The sequence below is a fragment of the Pinus tabuliformis genome, chromosome Q (genome assembly GCF_031772625.1).
Source record: "Pinus tabuliformis cultivar Carrire ecotype Pingquan chromosome Q, CPIR1, whole genome shotgun sequence".
Taxonomy (NCBI): Eukaryota; Viridiplantae; Streptophyta; class Pinopsida; order Pinales; family Pinaceae; genus Pinus; species Pinus tabuliformis.
This window is the reverse complement of record NC_142296.1, coordinates 223755234-223776894: the sequence shown is the minus strand read 5'-3', so window position 1 is coordinate 223776894 and position 21661 is coordinate 223755234.

The window sequence follows — 21661 nt, the reverse complement described above, 5'->3', positions numbered from 1 at the left end:
CAAATACATCTGCATCAACCAATCACTGAAACTCAATCATCACTTTCTGAATCAACCACAACTGAATCAATCAATCACTTTGAGAACCCATCGTCAAATCACAATCACTCTGATCATTCAGAATACTGTCACCAGAATACAGTAACCAGAACCTAGAACTTTGCAATAGCAAATAGAAACAACTGAAACATTCTTGATAAGGTATATGCTACTTCCATGTGTCAAAGTTGCGTGTATATGTGCTTTTATCAAAGCCAACCAACGTACACATCTGCAAATATTAATTCATAATTCTGCAGCTATTTTAGACTTCAGTTATACCCAGATCATAATTTATACAGAATAACATATGTGTCAGTATTCAGATCTAGACTATACATGATCAAACCACATAATGATCATTCATTTCAAGCCTTAAGATCCCGATCCATCATTAGATCTTATCCTTCATCAACCGCTAAGGTTCATCCTTGGTTTAGATCAAGCACAACACCATAAGCCAATAACCTGCATACTAGATCTCACACTTCATAAGATATTTGATACATGCACACCTGGCCTAATGATCTTCTCCTCCTTATATAGTTTTAGGCCTTTCTCAATACTATGGACCAAAACCACTTAGGACCAATACCTTGGATCAAATACCTAGGGTCAATACCTTGGACCAATACCTTGGATCAAAATACCTTGGACCAAATACCTCGGACCCAAAACATAGTTTTCCAAGATATACGCCATTTTCCTTCTGTGAAAGTGTGTGTGTATGTATACGCTACTTGTGTTTAGTGAACCTACGTGTATACGCAGCTTGGTCAAGGTGAACCTGCATATACCTTTCTTTCTTCATTTTTTTGTAGTTTGATATGTAATTCTTTGTTGTTGACATGTTGTACTATGATCTTTCATCTGAGTGAGTTGCCATCAAGGACAACACCTGTATCATAATGCCAACAGATACAACCGAGAGAAAAATGTGAGGTGTTGGAGGTGATTGGAGGCTTAGGAAAGGTGTGTGATGGGTGAAATGGAGTGGGAAAATTCATAGGATCACTCAGAACTCAAAACCAAAGTCGGGATATGGATGGATTCACTCAAAAAGCTTGGAGAAGTTTCCTTGTGAAATGATGAAATTGGTGAGGGTTTAATGACCAAGAAAATCAAATCCAAATTGGACAGGACAAATTTTGTTATTAACTAGGGTGTCTTAGGTCCCTATTCCAAGTGGAATCACTCAAAAATACCTTTCTTAACCCATTCTAAGAAAAAAAAAAAACATTACTAGTTGAAAATCTAGAAATTCAAGAACTAGTGAGCTAGTAAATCTAAAAAATGCCTAACCAAATCAAGTGAAAATGCAATGGGGTATTTTTTTTTTTTATGAAACAGAATTTTTTTGTGATCTAATGCAAGTGGAATCAAGTCGATTGAATCTCGTTAGTGTGCTCTAAAAATTAGCAGAAATTTACTGTTCTTTGCTAAAACGGAGGTCCAACAATCTAGATTTGGGAATAAGAAGACTAATCCAAGAAACTCAATGATTATTATGAACTTCCAAAGATTTTACAAGGATGAAATAATGCTTGTGATCCTACAAAATAACTTACATCAACCATTTAACTCAATCCTACAACAAGAAATCATTAATACTAAATGCAGAAGTAGAAAGAAATGAAAACTAGAGATGCATGTGAATAAGCAATGAAAAGAAGGAAAGAAAATGATACAAAAGGGCTTTGAGGCTCCTGGGATGGCCAAGCCCAAGGAAAATCAGAGACCTATGGAGGAGAACAAGATTTAGAAGCTTAACATGACACCAATCTTCATTATTTTCATCAAAAGAATTACATCCCTACAAGAAAATACAATGGAGCTGCAAAAATACAAGTTCTCTCCACAATAACACTAATGAAAATCTCTCCCTAGAGTAAAATTCGACTTGGTACTTATAAAAATGATTAGGAATCATTCCCCATGAATGGAGGAAGCTTTACCCACCAAAATCCCTTGATTAGTGGATCTAGTCCCCAATACTAGGAATTTGCATTAAATGGCAAGGAACACATTCCTAGCTTTGCTCAATCATTCCCTAGAGGAAAATTCAACTTGGTATTTATAAAAATTGATTAAGAATCATTACCCATGGATGGAGGAATCTTTCCCCACTAAAATCCCTTGATTAGTGGATATGCTCCCTTGATTGGTGGATTTGCTCCCTTGATTAATGGAACACATTCCTAGATTTTCTCAATCATTGGAGTTCCACAATTTGTGCCATAATTCCATAATATCTTGTTGAATTATTATTTATTATTGATCCTCCAGTAGTAGGGAATGAGTCCCTAAATTATCTCCTCCTCCAACTCTTCATAATTTTCCCAATATTCTCATAATATTCCACAAAAATAAATAATATTAGGCACAAATATTCAATTATTCATAAACCTTCCTAATGAATATATTAAAGTTAAAAATAAATTATCTAATGCAAAAATAGAGGTTTAATGTGTTGAAGGGTGGTCATAGGCCTTAATTTATGTTTTAAATTAGAGGCATGGGCCTTAAATTATGTCTAATTTAGAGGCCCATCAGTTGTCGGTGCCAGGATCTGCATAAGGAGACGTGTAATGTCGCATCATTGGAATCCAACTAAGAAGGAAATTGAAGACTGATTGGATAGAAAGATCCACGAATTCACGGTGCAAGATAATAGGAATCCACGATTGATGAAAGAACAATGGTTAGATAGATATCTGTACACAGAGATACACAAAATCTTCTTTTGTTCCTTCTCGGTTAAATTATACAAGTGGATGGCGAAATTGGTAGACGACCAAGGAAGGTGGAGGCTCGATGGTCCAATAGTCTGGACCCCGGAGTAAGTGTGGAGTTTAGAAGCCTTTGAAGATAAGATTGCACATGTTGCCAATCATTGGCTCGATCGTATCATAGGAGGGTTTGTGACAGAGTTTGCAGTTGATACTTTGGTCAATTACAGTGAAGCGCTGCGACACTTATTTAAGGGACCCGAGGTAAGTATTTAAGGTCTTTAAATACTTGGATGAAGTTGTACTTGTGTGAAAAGCAGGTTATGAAGTTACCTTGATGTTTGGAGCTACGTGAAGTGGAAATATCTTCAGGGATAGAGGGAAGACATGCCCTGAATATAGCCTACTGATTGGACCTCCTCTAAGTGACGACGAGGAAGTAGAACATGCTTCTCCATAGAGTGCTATTCAGTTGATAAGACAAGGTTCCTAAAAATACCCCATCTAACCACACCACCTCCATCTTCACGTCCACCGCATACGCCTTCCCCCACACCACTGGCACCTCTGCCACCGTCCAATATGGCGAATTCAGTAAAATTTCCTGTGTTCAAAGGGTCGGGATCTAAGGACCTGGACCAATTTTGGTTCGTCACGAGTCTGTATGGGAAGCTCAGGGTATTACAGATGACCATATAAAGAAAACAACATTGGTTATTGCTTTGCAGGAATGTGTGCTAACATGGTACATTAAGTATTGCACAGATAACCCGATGGCTTCATTAGTAGATATTCAGACCGTGTTGAATAAGGAATTTAGTAGGCCCAAGTCTAAAGCACAATCAATTGTGGGATTCAAGGAGATCATGATGAAGCCTGAAGAGACACCCTAGGACCTAGATCAAAGATTGAAGTGCACAATCCATGAAGCCAACATGAATCTTACAGATGGGCAGCACTGCGAATGGTTCATGGCTTTGCTCCTGCCTCATCTAAAGGTTGCTTTATCACAACAAAAGATTGGGACCCAAGCAAAAGCCCTAGAGATTGCAATGAGATTGCACGAGACACCAATGCAAGATGCTAATCTAGGGGTTCAACGGATTCACATGCAGTTGCAGAACCTGTGCCTAGAATCTTAGAGTCTGAAGAAAGATAGAGAAGTTCGGCCAGAGGTGCGCGAAGAAGTTTGGTTCTTGAAATGAAAAATTCAGGGGCATGACAAAGATCATTGTCCAGTCTTCATGAATTATGTTGCAACAAGGGGGTCGATGCCTTTGAGGCTGGAAGCTCAAACAAGGCCAAGTACAGGGCCCACGCTATGGTGTGCTATCTGTCAGGTAGCTGGAAAACACATGACAAAAAATTTCCATTTGCTGCAGAAGTTTGTACAGACACCACAACAGCTCTTCTGCAACTTTTGTCAATCGGTGGGTCATGATGAGCATAATTTCCATAGTTATGAGCTAATGATGGATAGAATGCCCGCATATAGTGTGTAGGTAGAAACTTGGCCTTCGGACTAAGGTGCAGGGGGGATCAGAAGGCAAATAATAGGGGCGCGGACGTGGCCGAGGTGGAGGAGGACCTGGTAGAGGTCGGGGGCGTGTTATTTGTTACAATTGTGGAGGACAAGGACACTATGTGCGAGAATGCACAAACCTGACACATCTGTCATGCCGATATTGTACTTAGTTTGACCATGTGGCCGAAGATTGCCTTGTATTATTAGCTAAGATACGCGAAAAGGGGGCGCAGCCTTAGAAACTGATCGAGAACCTGCAGATGATGAGGGCTGAGCCTCACGAAGAGGATCCTAACATAAATATTGTGCTGCAGAGTGGAGTGACGACTGGTGAAGACAAGGGGAGGCAGCCTGAAGAAAGTGAATGGGCCCGCAAAGCTCTAGAAAAGGAGGTTGGGTTTGATCTAGAGCGCGCAAGGAAAACACTTATGGAAGCAAAGAAAAGCTTTACTAAGGCCTCTACCTCAAGAAGTCAGGATAAGCCAGCTGAAGAGATGGACCCTTCTATGCTTACTACTTGATTCGAGACCTGTATGAAGGTGTTGCACGATAGCAAGGCTATGAAAGGATTGCAAGAGATGATAAATAAGTGTGTTGGAAAAGAAAATTCTCGTGACAGACCATGCGTAGTCAGGAAGATTGGTAAGCATAAGGAAAGAATGGGGCATGAGATGAGGCCCACTACGCAGATAGGAGAATATGAGATGGATCATGTTATTTTGGATCTGCGGTTAGATGCGAATGTTTTGCCTAAATAGACATGGGAGAGGATGGGGAGACCTGCGCTGCAGTGGTATCCGATTCAATTAAGGATGGAAAATCAGCAGAAAATCATCCCTATGGGAATATTACAGGGAGTGATAGTTTATATTGAGGGCGTGAGTGCGTTGGCTAATTTTGAAGTGATAGAAATTGTGGATGAAAACAATACCTACCCTGTGCTCCTTGGGATTGATTAGGCCACTGACATGAATGGGGTAATCAGTTTGAAGAAGCAGAAGATGATATTTTAGAAGAAATCTCTCCGCGTAGTAGTTCCCTTGGACCCTGCAGAAGGACTGCGCTATACTGAAACGGTTCGCGATCATGAAAGCGGTGATGATTTGGACCAGATTTATAAAATAACAACGTGAGATCAGGATTGGGTGAATCGAACAATAGATGGACGCATTGCTTGGGACCACGAAATTTCTTGCACATCAAATTCAGATGAGGAGTTGGAGCACTGGAAAAATCGACTGCATGAAGTATCTATGCTACGTTGTAATATGATGACCAAGTCGTGTGCTGTGTATCATCGAAGGTAAGAAGTATGCCTTATTATGATGGTTGAACTGATGTTGATAAATTTTTGGATGCATTTGTAAGGGAAGTGCCAGAGAAGCATTGCTTCCAGGCCTTGGACTAGGTGTTGTGCGTGTTAGCCTCCTATCACAATAGGTGTTCATATTTCATGATTGACAGTTGAAAGTGCCAAATATGTCATCTTTTCATGCTGCAAGGTTACATATTTCCAGAAAGAGGCCAAAGAAGAGGCCATGAAAGTGTGCCAGTCTAAATGCCACTACTGTATTCCAAATTTTGATGAGTTAATCCATTTTGATGAGTTTTTCAGTTAAGGTAAGTCCAAATAGCTTAATCTTGGCTTCCCTAGGTTTCAATTTCTTGTTGTAGAATATAGAGAAAGAATATCTGTCCAAATAGCTTAATCTTGGCAGATTTGTAGATAGGTAGAGAAAGAAGGGTACTCAACAGCTTAATCTGAGCCCCTGGATGATATAAGGGTACGTTTAGATAGGAGGGCAGTCAAAAGAAAAAAGGATAATCAGGGTCTGCAAGTCCAAGTGCACCCATGCAAAAAGAAGAAAAAATGCTAGGTAAGTAGGCTGGGTAAGTAGTTTTGTGGTTGCAGAATCAAGCTATGTGATCCATTTCATGTTTTTTAATGTTATAACTATTCAGATCACAAGTATAAGGCAATTTCCCTTTGGAGGAGCTCAAGCGAGGCATGTCTAATTCCCCTTTCTTCTAAATCTCCAAATCACTCACTAACATCCCCTTGAGGACCTTGGGATCTGCCCAACCAGTCCTATTATCACTTCATTTTTGTAAAATACCAAGTCAAGCTTTGACTTTCTTCAGTGAAAAGAAGCCACATTTCTTGTGTAAAAATCATGTCTCCACAGTCCATTCACTTCCTATGTCTAAGTTTCAGCTCACAAACTTAGCCTCTCCCCTACACTTCACCTCACAAATTCATATTAACTCTTCACTCTACTATCTATCTCCCTAGATCATTTCCTTATCCCCTATTATACAAAAAACTATATAAAATCCCAAAAATATTACATATCCCACTCTATAGCACTATAGCTATGTACATACAATTCTGGGATATAATAGTCCACCTGGGACTATTATGAACCCATCCGTGTCATAACTCTGGGATTGGTCTAAACCTCTGGTTAGGCTAATAACCTATATCTACCCCTCTACCCATCAAAACCTTATAACTCTGCCCTTCCGCGCTCATTTTCCCAATGTTTGGGGTTTGAATTTTCCAAATAAATATTAAATTATTGTTCTCCCATGGCACATAAGCCCCCAACTCCGCATTAACCTAACGTTTTCCAACCCCCGTGGCACATTTTGTTTAAATAAAGTGGGCGGGTCCTGTCCCTAACCCCCTGTCACCTTTCCTGTGCCTCTGATCGTCCGATTTCGTGCGCCCGAGATCAACGGTGGGCGGTTATTCCTGCACCCCGATCTACCAGAGGTTAACGTCCGGGGGATGGGTGGTTTCCCTGCCCTACCCCTGCCACGTGTCAGCCTCCCAGTGTGTTTGGAGGCCCCTCCCCCAATACCACCTATGCGGAAAAGCGGTACGAGAGAAAACTGGATACCACCTCCGCCGAATGACGACAGCGCCACGTATTTGTGATGTCATCAACTTGCATCGGCCTCCTACCACCGTGTCCTGTGCCACGTCACTACCACGTCGCTCCCACCGTACTGACACGTCATCACCCCACCGTACTGACACGTCATCACCCCACCGTATTGCCACATCACCGCCGTACTGGGACCCACCGCTGACGTCATGTTGATGTCATCACTGAAAAGGGCGCGAAGCGCGAAATCTGCAACAAGGGATGCCCATAATGAAAAACTGAGACAGTTTTTCATGCACGATTAGCGCTTAGCGCTAATCACACATCGCTAAGAAAAATAGGCCAAAATGGAAGCCCTCTCATGGATCAGCTACCAGCAGGCTTGAAATTCGCAAATTGACTGGAATTTCTTCACGCAGGATTCAGAAAAGGGGTGAAAACAATTCTTAAAGCAATAGAGGGCCGGACAGCAGCCATAAAATGTCGATGGGATAGTTTAAGGCATTCAGAAGACAACAAGGAGCCCAGGTTCAGTGAAAGTGTATCAGAGGAAGCGGCGAAGACTATCAGTTAGTATTTTTGGTGGAAATCCGTATTTCCAAAGCAGGAAAATATTAAGAGGCCCCCATCAAAGTCAATAAAGTAGTATTGGGCCATCAAAGCTCACCTGATCAAAGTTAATGCATAAGGCCACCTAAGGGCAGCACTGTAGAAATCAAAGCACACTTATGGCCAAATGCCGGCACAGGGCTCTAAGGACATCATAATTACTCATTTTTTGAGGCAACTTCCCCCGGTGCGGCATTAGATAGATATTTTGGCATTTATTTCAAGCATATGTTAGGTTAAAGACACTTATTACATCAGATCTATCTCAGATCTAATTCTTGTAGATATTTTGCTTATAAAACCACCCTAATTTACTGTTTAGAGGGTTGGTTGGTTGATTTGCTCCACTAGAGACTCGCTCTGTATACTTGATGTTTTCCTTAATCAAAGACTGCTGAAAATCTTGGAGGATGGACTGTCTACTGTGTTATTAATGTTTTGAAGAATGAATATGGAATTCTTGTGCTGCAACATGACTCAATAAGTGTTTTCTACCTCTGTTTTCCATTGATATACGCTCATATCATACATATATCACCATCTAAATAGCAGATAGAAAGATTAGCTTAGAACTTGCTTGGCTGCACTCTATGCTCAATTTTTGTTGTTTCTTTATGTTTTCCTCTGAATCGGTAATGAATATGAATTCCCTTTGGCTCATATTTTCCCTAATTCACCCATGTTTGACAGTTATCTAGGGATTCTTTACTGCTCCTAGATAGAGCTCATTCACCTTCCCTCTGTTAAGCTGAAAGAGAGATTCTTAATTGCCTCTCATTCCTTAGCCTTCAATCCATCTCCATTTAGCTTGAATGTTGTTTCATGTGCTGCTATCTTGCTCCATATTCCTCTTGTGACCAAGAAAACGCACCAGCAGTCCTACTCCATGACTCCATGCCCAATGGTTTGAACTTATCACACTATGCATTACCTCTCTACTTGAAAGCTTCATCCTTCCCACCAAAACTCAAACAAAACCCCATGAACTCAATAACTAGCCTAAAATCATCATCAACAAAACTAAATCATTAAGAGAGAGCCCTCTTTGATTCCAGGTGGGCTAGAACCTGCAGTCCAAAGATTGGTTAGTGGTTACCTCAGCCGTATTCCCTTGGGAGTCAAAGGGAACAACCTGAGTGTTAACAGTGTGCTACGCCTGCGAGATGGTGGGGTATGCACAAAGATAATTTTGATGATTGGTGTGTGTACAGAAAGATGATGAGATTGTGGTTTGGTCACCCAAAAGTTGGGCTAATAAAGAAATTTGATGGAAGGGATGATCTGCGCGATCACCTGGCCAAATGGACTAAGGTTTATGGAGCAGAGCCTCATCCTGAATGGGTGCATCTATTTTGTCATACTTTGGATGTAATACCGATGAACTGGTACTTGGAAACATAGCTCCTCCATGGCACTGAAGAATGGGATGTTTTGCAACAGGGATGCTTGATGATGTTTAGCTTTGAGGATGGATTTGAATGTATTGATGAGGAATTGCAGGAAGTCAAGGCAACGATCTTCAGAATACAGCAAGATCCCTTGGAATTAATTCAACCGGATTGGATCACCTAGCTACGCCACACGCTGGAGTGCTAGAATGTGACTGTTGAAGAAGAGGATGGGGATATGAGGAACATTAATATCCCAGAGACTCAAGGTCACTACAAAGTTGAAGGACTGTAAATTGAAAATCCAGATATCACCACGCCACTAAAAACAAGACAAGTGAACATTGGAACAGAGGTGGAGGTGATATTTGCAAATATTGGGGACTACTGGGATGATGCAACTATAGATAAGGTCACTGAATTGCTTCGTGACTATCAAGACTTGTTCCTTACAAAGTTTTCAGATTTGAAAGGGATAATAGGGGACCTTGGAGTTACGAAAATTACATTGAAATCGGACACGAAGCTGATCAAGCAAAGGCCTTATTGCCTCAACCCCAAGTACAAAGAAAGGGTCCACTTAGAGTTGGATAAAATGCTTACCACAGGTATTATTGAACTGGTCAAAGAATCTCATTGGGTGAGCCCAATAATAGTTCAGAAAAAGAAGCAGAAGGATGAAATAAGGATATGTGTAGATCTCAGGAAGTTGAATGACACCTGCGTACATGATCCCTTTCCAACTCCGTTCATCGACGAAGTGCTGGATACTATAGGAGGACAGGAAGCATATTCATTCACTGATGGGTTCTTGGGGTACCATCAGATCAAGATCGCGCCTAAAGATAGGAGTAAGATGACCTTTGTGACTGAATGGGGATGCTTTCAATACACTATAATGCCTTTTGGAATGAAGAATGCATCATCGATCTTTTCACGCATAGTCATCGCGGCATTCAAGGACTTCATTCACAAGTTTATGGAGGTATAATTTTATGATTAGACGATGTTTGGACTAGCAAAGTGCGACATGGATAGTCTATGATTGATGTTGAATACATGACGAAGGTATCATATTGCGCTAAATTTGAAGAAATGTCTATTCTACGTCCCTTTCGAAATCTTGCTGGGGCATGTAGTGTGCAAACAAGGCTTAATGGTGGACCCTGATAAGATCGTGGTTATAATTAATTTGGAGGTGCCACAGAGTGTGAAACAGCTGCGTGCAACATTGGGGCATACGAGATACTATCGAAAGTTCATCAAGTGTTATGCCCAGATTACCGCGCCAATGGAAAAGCTACTCAAGAAGGATGCTACATTCTGTTGGAGTGAAGAATGTCAGAAGAGCCTAGATGTGTTAAAGGAGAAAATGGTTACTGCGCCGATCCTAGTCTTCTTGGATTAGAAGAAGGAATTTCATGTGCATGTGGATGCGTCATGTATTGCATTGGGGGTAGTAATAACATAGGTCAGTGAGGGAGATTTGGATCACCCTATAGCATTTGCAAGTAGAAATTTTTCTAAAACTGAGAACAACTATTCAATGACAGAGAGCGAAGGACTGGCTATGGTGTACGTGCTCCAGAAGTTCAGACATTACTTGTTAGGCAGACACTTTAAGATGTATATAGGGCTTTCTGCATTAAAGTACCTGGTTAACAAGCTTGTGTTGGGGGGGAAGATATGCAGATGGTTACTGTTGTTTCAAGAATATGATTTTGAAGTCATTGTGAAGCCATGACGATTGAATTCAGGGCTAGATCATCTATCGTGCATTGAAATAGGAGAGGAGCCTACTAATTTGGAGGAAGGACTACCTGACACATAGCTCTTTGTAGTACGTGTCATGGATAATCACTTTGCAAATATCATACACTTCCTGACAACGAGAATGGCTCCAGAGGGATATACTAATCAACAAAGGAAGGAGTTGGTGGTGCGCGCGATAAGCTTTTATGTCATTGTAGGACATTTTTATAAAATGGGATCGGATGAAATATTGCGACGTTATGTGCCTGAATTTGAACGAAAAAACATCTTCGCTGAAGCTCATGGAGGAGCTGTGGGAGGACATTATGCAGGCAAAGCAACAATGTAGAAGATTTTATGCGTTGGGCTGTGGTGGTCGACGCTTCATAAGGATTCCAAGGCTTATTGTAAGGAATGTGATGCATGTCAGAGGATGGGTAGGACATCATGGTGGGATGAGCTACCTCTGAATCCATAACTTTCATTACAACCATTTGAGAAATGGGAGATTGATTTTGTATGACCAATTTAGCCTCCAGGAAAGAAGACAAGTGTGCGGTACATCATGTCCGCGACTGCGTATTTGACTAGATGGATGGAGATGTAGCCTGTGAAGGAATGTATAGAGGAAACATAAGAAAAATTCCTCTTTGAGTATGCGCTGACAAGGTTTAGTTGCCCGAAGATTTTGATGAGTGATCGTGGTATACATTTCCTTAATGAAACGATTAGCGCGCTGGCAGAGGAATTCCAGGTTTATCATCAGAAGAGTATGCCATACCACCTGCAGGCTAATGGGATGGTGGAAGAATTTAATAATATATTGGAAAACACACTGAAAAAGGTTTGCAATACACAAAGGAATGATTGGGACATGCGCGTACCTACAGTACTATGGGGTTACAGAATGACTTGCAAAACACTGACTAGACAAACGCCTTTCAAGCTAGTTTATGGCATAGAAGCTATGACGCCGATGGAGTACATTGTACCTAGTCTATGCATAGCAGCATTCACAAGAATGGCAGATCGCGGAGCCCTGGAAGAGAGGATCACACAGTTGACAGAGCTGGAAGAGGATATACTTTTGGCTAGATTCCACTAGCAAGTTCAAAAGGAGCGCGAAAAGACATGGCACGATTAGAACATCAAACTGTGCACCTTGAAGGTAAATGATTTAGTGTTATTATATGAAAAAAAGTTTGATAAATTTACAGGAAAATTTTGGATGCATTGGCTAGGGCCATATGTCATCAAGGAGATTACGATGGTGGAGTAGTTCAGCTGGTGAAGTTGAATGGAGATCCATTTCTAGGGAAGGTAAATGGCAGCCGATTGAAGCCATACATTGGGGATGCGACCAGATGACTATATGGTGGAAGTACAGTCTTAGTGCTCTAGGTAGCTGAAAGGAGGCGCGGGACTATAAACTAAATTGCCTGGATTATAGAGCTGCACGACTGTGCGGAAAGAAGAAACGTCACAACATCAACAAAAGCGCGAGGGGAGCTGTGCTATAGGAGGAGCAACAACGCAAGGAAGCCAGAAAGTGACCATTATGGTCACTGTTCATGATTTGACAGTGAAAAAATGGCTAAAAGGAGTGGGAGGGGGGGTGGGGGTCGACATTTAAGGCATAATTTAAATGTGATATCTTTGACAATGTACCACCAATCTAGCATTTATAAATGGATTTTGGGGGGAACGGTCAAATTTGAATTCGAATTTTCCTATAAATTATAGATGGCCGCTAAACGAAAAACACTTTGCATTTTGAGAATTGAGGTTTCGAGCTATCAGTTGCGCATGAACCCTGAGAGTTTTGAGGCTTTGGTGGTTAGTTCAGTGTTTGATAGGTTGTCTAAGGAAACCCATGAGCTCCTTACTAGCCTCTTGTCAGCGCCTGTCGAAACTGCAAGTGCTAGAGGATTGATGGCCTCTGAGGGAGCTGCCCCAGAGGTCGTAAGTGTAGAAGTGACCGCAGAAGTGCCAAAGTCACTGAGGTTGCCCAAGCCAAGGCCTATGCCTACAAAAGAGGGACCTAAGACAAAGAAAGAAAAGCAGAAAGCGACATAGCTAGTGCGCGAGTCACCAAGAAAGAACCAAAAGAAAAAGAAGCCCACCACGCAGGAGAAAGGCAAGGTGGTAGACCTAGAATCCGATGAGGGCGTAGAAGAAATTGGTATGGGTGCGGAAGACATTGAAATTGAGTGGGTAGACCCTATTTCCAAGTTACCAGAATACATCCCTCTACCCCAAGGCAAGGTGAAGGTCCCGAAGGACCCATATGAGGGCAAATTTTTTACTTAACATAGTTTCTGTCAGGCTAGATCACATTCGAAGGTACGTGCTTGGCACATGTCCCACATCTGAAGTTAGAGGATTGGGAATTGGTAGATACTGAGCAGTTTCCCCACTTAGTGACTGATACATTTATGACCCACGTCTTCTATAAAGATTATGGTGTCACTGCGCTAGAGCCGAGGAAGTGGATTAGAGGGGTGGACAAGGCAATACTATTGAACCTGCTATGGGTGCCGCATTACAACCGCGCGCCCATAACTTTGATGGTGATCAAACAATTGTTATGCTTGGTGCACGATGGGTGCTTGTGGTTAGGAGAACTGATACCAATCACCGATATGCTAATCCATAGGATCACATTGCTACCACACTCAGGGTTGAATCCGGCCAAGGCATTTGGCGGAAAGGTGGGCGAATTCAACCTCACTGAAAGAATGAAGGACAAGTTTAAGCTTGTTAAGAAGCCACGTTGATACTATATTTCTAGCATAACCGACCCCGCAGTTAAGGTAGACACCCAGATCTTGGCTAGGAAAATCATGAGGAAGTGTCACACAGATGAAGTGTCGGCACCGGTGGTGTCATTAGCGGACCATGCGTGGAGGGCGTACAATTGAATTGGGTGTGCTACCTCTGCAGTGAGTTCCTCGTGAACTGGAGAGAAGCACAAGACCAGAGTAGGACCTTCCATTATGCATGGATTTTTCTATCAATCATACTGGTCGCATGGGAATTACTAGAGGATAGTCAATTTCCTTCGATTGCGTCAGATCTGCTAGAAGCAGTGAAGTTCACTTGCTCTGGGCCACAAAGGATGTCGAGAGGGTCAAGGACAATAAGATATTTTGGGTGCTGATGGAGGAAAGCATCCATGCCATGATAAACCACAGGCCGAGGATATCATCAACTCTCTTTAAGAAGTTGTCGGGATATGTGGAGTTCGAAGCGGACTTCCACTGTATCTTCATCCGGGCACAGAAGGACCCTTAACAGAAGTGGTATTATCTCCCATACCTTGAGAAAGATGATGCAATCATAGCGGTCCTTGAGCATTGGCCAACAGAGTGGTGCATAACCTCAGATTTGTTAGACGGGTCTAGTAAGTCCGCAGGAAAGCAGAAGAAGGAAGAGGCCCAGTTGAAGATGCAATAGTTAGCTGAAAGGAGGAAAAAGGAGGTCGAGGAAAAAGCTAGAGCATAGCGCGCTCCAAAGGAGCAGGCCGAAGAGAAGGAAGGGGAGGAAGAGCGTGACTCTGAAAAAAGTCAAAGGTCTCCTTCGTCGCAAACAGAGGATGAAAAGTAGCAATTGGAAAAGGGTGGTAGAGACCAAGAGAGTACTCCATTCCATGTGAAGGGCCGCGGAAGAAGTCCGAGGCCAGTAAATTATTGCTTGACCTGATCACCTTGATAAAAGGTGACTTGGATGACATCAAAGATAAAGTAAGGGATGCGACCATGGAACTACTGCAATAGTTTGAGAAATAACAAAAGCAAGCCTTGGTTGCCATTCAGATGGGTCTGCATGAGCTGCAGATCCAAACTACTCAACTACAGACTAGTGTAGGGCGGGGCAGTGCGACGTCGACTAGTTTGGAGCCAGGAACCTTTGAAACAACGGAGATGGATCACTCCTTCAATCCCTGGGATGTTCCGCTGCTGGATGGAGCTTTGATTGCAGAAGCAGAAGCTGATAGGGCTACTGTTAGCACTCTTAAGAAGGTTGGTTTGAATTTGGCCATGCTTCCAAATGAAGACCTTCACACCTTGTAAGCAGGTGTGATCGCAGAACTTCAGGCTCGAGAACAACGCGCACTGAGTGTGATCAGTGAACAAAAGGTAAATAATTTTCATATGTTTTTCAAAAAGACTTCGGTAATTGAGACATGGAAGAAGGTGCATCAGAAAAATGAGCACACTACGACAGTAGTCGTTGAAGCATGCAGAACCATTCTGGAGCTGCATATCCTGGAAGAAGTGCTAGTGGAGGCCAAAATTTGGAAGCTCGTTGCAGGTGTGTGCAATGCAAAGACAGAGCTGGCCAGGGTTTAGTTTGAGTTGAACCTTAAGATCATAGAACTTGAGTTGAAGGCCCAACCTTCAACTCCACCAGAGGTTAAAGAGCAGTGCGAGGGAGCTGTCAAAGATGTAGTTACTGCAGTAGATGCCATGGTAATAGATTGCACCATGCTCTTTGAGCAATCACTGGAGGTACTTACCAGTCTGCAGGAAGATCCCAACTTGTAGAGGTTAGAGACCAAGGTGAGGGAATTACAGTAGAGGTAAGACAAGGTCAGAGCGACAGAGTGCACCGTCACGATCACACAGAGGTTGGCCAAGCTGTAGGAAGCAAAGGAACTGAAGGAATAGGTGGATGTAACACAGAGAAGAGAGGTAGTACTGAGGGCCAGATTGGGGCCTTGGTTGGATGAAGCCTATGTGTTCACTGCCACCATTGAGGGACATAGCAGCTGGTGGAGTAGGTTAAGGAGGCGATGATGCAGTGTGCCACCGAAGTTGCAGTGGTGCAAGTGGAGCTTGGAGGTCTTTGTGACAAGATCTTCACGCCAGCATTTGGGCGAGTCACCATATTTGTGTTGGGGGCCTGTTGGGAACGGGTCCCCTAGAGTCAATTTTGGGGTTAAAAGCCCAAGTTTTGGGGCAGAAAGCCCAATTTTTTGTATAAGAAGTGTAAAGTCTCCGCATTTTGTGGTCGCAGAGTGCGAAGATGTAAAAGTGTCAAAAAGGGTTTTTGCCCTTTTTTTATGTAACGTGTGCCGACTTTAGGAGATCTACCCATGGTCTACGGACCATGGGAGTGTATAAAAAGGAGAGTCTTAGAAGAGTCTAAGGGAGGTCTTGGTATGTTCGGAGTCATTGATGAATGTATTGGGTTTGTGAGAGCTAAGAGAAAAGAGTCTTAGCATAGGAAAGAGGCTCTGCAGCTGTGTGCGTAGAGGCCTAGGGTAGAAAGTCTGCAGTTGAGTGCGCGACCCTTGTAGCTGTGTATGCAGGGCAGTTAGAGTCTGTAAAGAAGATCTGAAGCATCAATAAAGAGAATTATTCTAGAATTATCTGTGTATGATCTATTTTACTTCTGTTATAAATGCATGTGATTATGTTATGATGAATACTGGGTTTATGTTTTAATGTTGTATTGATGCACGAATCCATATGTTTTTCTTTGTTATATGAATGCAAGTAAGAATATCTGTTTACACGAAGATCATCTTAATGCATGTTGAAGTTATCAGATACTTAAGCTAATTTGGGTAAATATAGAAGTAAGAGTAATTACAGAGGCGTGTAAGTGTCTGATTCACCTATATAGGGTACGTGAAGGATAGTCGTAGACCTTCGCGGAGGTCTAGAGGACGTCTAAGAGAAGTATATTGATAAGCCCTAAAAGGCTTATCGACCTATGCGAAGGAAGGTTTAGGGTATAAAACGACATCACTACCATCTCTGGGTGTAGAAACTTGGTTCCTGCATCCCTCCATACTGCTTCGGGTGAGACTTCAATCTGCACTCCGCGGATTGATGCTGAAAGGGCCAGTAGTGTAGGGGTTTTCTTGGCTAATTAACGCTGAACCTGGGTCAGGGCCAAGCCAACATACCATCATGTAACTTTCGCTTTTGGCTGTCAAATATGGAGATGTTAGAGTGAGGACAAGAAATAAATGATTGAAAAATGGGAATGAGGTCAATCTAAGATTCATAACCTGTAGAACGAGGTACAAGGATATAACAAAAAAACAAGATAAGAAGCATTCCATAAGAAGGATTAATAAGATAAAAATATCTCAGATATATATTAATAGGAAAGTACTAGAGGTTAATTGCAAATCAATTCACAATAAGTTACCGACATTGCGTGGAATAAAAAAGAAAATATTCAAAATGGACATGAAAGTATTAAGCTAAGAATGAGTTCATTAACATATTTCCCACATGAAAGCACACATACAAAATTTTTAGAAATACAAGAAATCCAATACAACCACCATAAAGATGCATGAAAATCTATGACAAAAGTGAAGAACTTCTCATTATCCATGTTGCATATTCAAGTACATATTCAAAAAGTCCATCAAGGCCCAATAGTGGAGCATGGGTTGTTCATAACATCATCCAAAGAAAAACCCTAGCCTCACCACAACTAACTCTACTAGCTTCCAAGAGTTGAATTCCTCTAACTTCTCAAGCACAAATCAACTATAGAACACTAGTCCTAGCTGAAGTGCTAAAGTCCCCTCTAAATGAGGCATGAGGGTATATTTATACAAATGGGGAGGTGGATTTTCACTTTCACCATGACCTTTTGTATTCCTTATGACATTTCATATTCCTTGTAGTCACAGTCACACTTTCTAGTCACAGTGACACCCTTTTGGTCATAATCACAATTTCTAGTCACAATCACCCTTTTAGTTGCAATCACAATTTCTAGTGGTAATGGCCATTTGTAGTCTCTGTCACAATTTCAAAATGAAACTTGGCTTTGTCGCATGTGATGAGAACAATCTTAGTTTCAAGTTGCATTTGAAGAGGGCGGCGGGTAAGTCATAAATCACATTTCTAGAAGGCAGTGAGTAAGTCGCAAATCGCATCCATAGAGGCTAGTCACAAATCACATTAGCAGAGGATAGATAGGAAAGTCACAAATCATCTTCACAGTGTTGGGAAGGAAATGACTATTGATGTTGGAAAGAGTGATTAGGGAGGAACATAACACATATTAAATTTATAGGAGATAGTGAGGAGAGACTATTGCATGTGATGGAAATTTGAGATCAAAGGGCCAAAGAGTTATTTTTGTGTTCAAGGCGCAAGTTGTTATCTTAGCTGGTAATGGAAAAAAGGTGAAGGTTCAAGTCTAATAAGAAATTGTGGGTTGCACTATAGGTATAGTGATTGCGAGGAAAGTGCACTTTGGAGAGTGAGGGCGTAAGAGGGATATGCAAAGGATGAAGAAGGATAGTGTCTGGGTGTAAAATACAAAAGGGAAATATCTATATAAAATTGAGGTTTAGGGAAGATGAAGGGTTATGGATGCCGAAGCGACATGAATATGAAAAGAGACACAAAAGAAAACTGTAATAAAAAATGTAATGATAGGGACTAACCTGCCTTTGTGCACAGGTTTCAAATCACAAATTTTGTGGCTAGTTTGCAAGTCATAGATCTAGTGACTAGTCGCAAGTTGCAAGTTGGATGTGCCCACTAGTTTTATCGCATGCGCCAAAGATAGTGAAGTCGTAGGTCACATATTTAGTGATCAATGCCAAATCACTGTGAATTTAAAAATTTATTTGTGACTAAGGGGTGTGTGGAGCTTAAGGTAGTTCACAATAACACTTATAGTGGCTAGGGAGACTAGAAATAGAAGTTGCGATTGCGATTTACAACTAAGGTAACAAAACACAAGTCTTGAACTTTAATGCCAGCCTTACCAAAATGCAATGAAAATCCTGGCTTGGTTGAAGGAGGAGCTGAAGCCTAAATAATCATAAGAAAAGGAGCTTGGGTATATTTCAAGTGGAGGGGAGTCCAAACTCATTGTTTCTTATGAACTTAAGCATGGATGACACTAGGTTCACCCATGTAACAATATGTTGACATTGAACCAAAGATGGCTTATGATGTATCACATCAACCTGTTGAATAATATACTCCACTTCCTATTAAGATTTTCTTCAAATGGTACTAAGCCTTATATTCTGACTGTAGCATAGTCCATAATCCCGGGTTACAAAAGTCACACATGAGAATAAATTTGATACCTTCCTAAAAAATATGATTTATTTTTACATACATAAATACAAATGGAGAGGTAGAGATGAAACATCTTTTACAAGATGAATGAACAAAAAAATGATGTAAACCCTAATTGCCTCATGGACATACAATCACTAGGTTATAAAAGGTGTTGACTGCCCTAATGAATTCACTAAGACCTTGAAAACAACAAGGGGACACAAAATATAGATATGTGAGGCAAAAAATTTGGGTGGTGTTGTAAAGGCTACAACACACTGCTATGAGATTTACCATCAATGTGCCACTCACCATGTCAACTACTATGGATCCCACCTAGACCTATTGACTAGGATACCATATGGTAGCCTGTGGAAGTGCCATGTGGAACCTTGTGGGCCCCACCCGCACCTTATTTTTGTTGTTTATTAAAACAAATTGATGTCCATATATTCTTCATACAGACTCTGTTTGAGGTCCCATTCACCCTATTGGAAATCTCTCTTTGAGCTCTTTAACATGGAGCTATTTATATCATGTTTTGAGCACTTTGATTTTTGAGTTTTCTTGGAGCCTCCTGGATCAAAGTTGAACTAATGTATTGTCTCAGTTTTCTGTGGACTTGAGGTGCATGAGAGAGATTACCATGTTGACAGGGAGTTGATGGACATGCATAGTTTGTTACATATACCATGCCCTTGGTATTCTGGGATCAAGGATTTGACTCGTATAAATTTATATCTTTGTGAATTTGATATATGTGATCCACTTTTCTTGGTATTGCATAGAGATGTGACTATATTATAGGCTTTATTAGACAATTCATGATGTGGTGTCCATTGATTTTGGCCTATGATATTACTTATAGGATGATGGAGTTTGATAGGTTTCTTTTGTTCCATGTTTGTATTCCTTCGTATTGACAAGTGCTCAATATTATTTGGAGCATTCTAGGGATGCTATTATAGCATGGGTGATATTGGCTAATTCCTGTTGAAAAATGGGTTACTAGGTTCGGTCTTCATAAATATGAAATGAAATTTTGGTTCTTAAATATTGTAAATAGAAAGGAAATTTATTATTGTTATTTTAGAGCATGGGTTTCATGCTCAAGGTATTTTATATTAGTGGTCAAGCACCCATTTAGTGCTTCTAGGGTTTGTCCTAGGTCAATAAGTCAAAAGAGTCATTGTCATAAGTTGAAGAACCCATCAGGCACATTATAACTTGTAAAGAGAATTAATTTTGTATTTAAAAATTTCAAAATACGCTCCAAGACCAAGTCAACCAGGTAGCTAAGAAGTAGACCTATTTTGAGGAGTCTTTTCCACCTTAGAAGCCTATATAAAGGAGGGAACTCGACCTCTTTTGAACACACTTTCACTTCTCATAATATAAGCGAAGAAGACACGGAAAAAGGCTAGGGAGAAGGATGAAGGAAAAAATGTTTTGGGAAATTTCTCTCTCTCTCTCTCTCTATATCTCACATGTGTGAAGAAGGAAGGCTAGGGTTTACTGCTTCAAGGTCGAAATCATCCAGTTGTTGGAATAGGATCAAAGTTGCTAGAAGAGGAGCCTAATAGGTCACCTTTTAGCACTAGACAAGGAAGCAAGCTAAGAGAAGTTGTTGGGAGGCCTTAGAAGGCTAAATTTAGCTCACACATGTGGATGCAGTAGAAGTTGTAGGGGCCAAAAATTTCATACCTATGATAGAGGCTGAAATTCTATAGCTGGGGGTCAAAGTTGTGCTACTAGAAGAGATTTGATTGGGTTTGACTTGGAAAAAGGAAGCACATCATCAACAAAATCAGAATTAGTTTTGGAAGGGTATTAGTATTGGTCTAGTGGTTTTGGAATTCATCAATAGAATAATCTGTATGAAGATAAGAGATTTACGGGTTATCCTTCCAAGTGGAGAGATTTTGGCCCTGGATTGCAACCTATATCGTGTGTTCTTGTGTACTATTGCTCTTCTTGTTTTTGTAGTTTTTTAATGATAATAACAAACATAATAATAATAAAATAAGCTAATAAGTAAGAGAAAGTAAAAATATATCACAAGAAGTTATCAAGAATAGAGAAATCATCCTACTATTTCCCTATAGATTTCTCCTCATGGTATCAGAGCTAAGGTTGGCTAAGGGCATGATGAAGATCACTAATCCCTTGAAGATGTATCTAAATAAGTGTTCAATGGTAGCAAGTAATCTCAAGGAGGGCATCAAGGCATTGTGGGATCTCCTATTTTTCAAGAATAATATGACCAAGACATCTACAAAGGATGAAGGACTATTCTCATATCTTACTAACACATTTGAAGATGATTGAAGATGATAACATTTGGGTAATCGAAAGTGGAGCATCAAGACATATGATTGGTGAGAACAAGCAAATAAAGACCTTATCAATAGGAAAATATTATTACTCCTATGAGCTTGGTGACAAGAAGAGCTATTCTATAAGATTAATTGGACCAACCTCATTGGAACTAGAGAATGGAGGAAGCATTCATCTCAACAAAATCCTATTTGTTCCAGGTTTTCATAAGAATCTACTTTCTATTTCATGTCTAAAAGATAAGGGAGATAGATTTGCTTTTATAGATGGAAAGGTTTTAGTATGGGATAAAAATTCTAGCATCGAAAATTCAAAGAAAATTGGGATTCAAGAA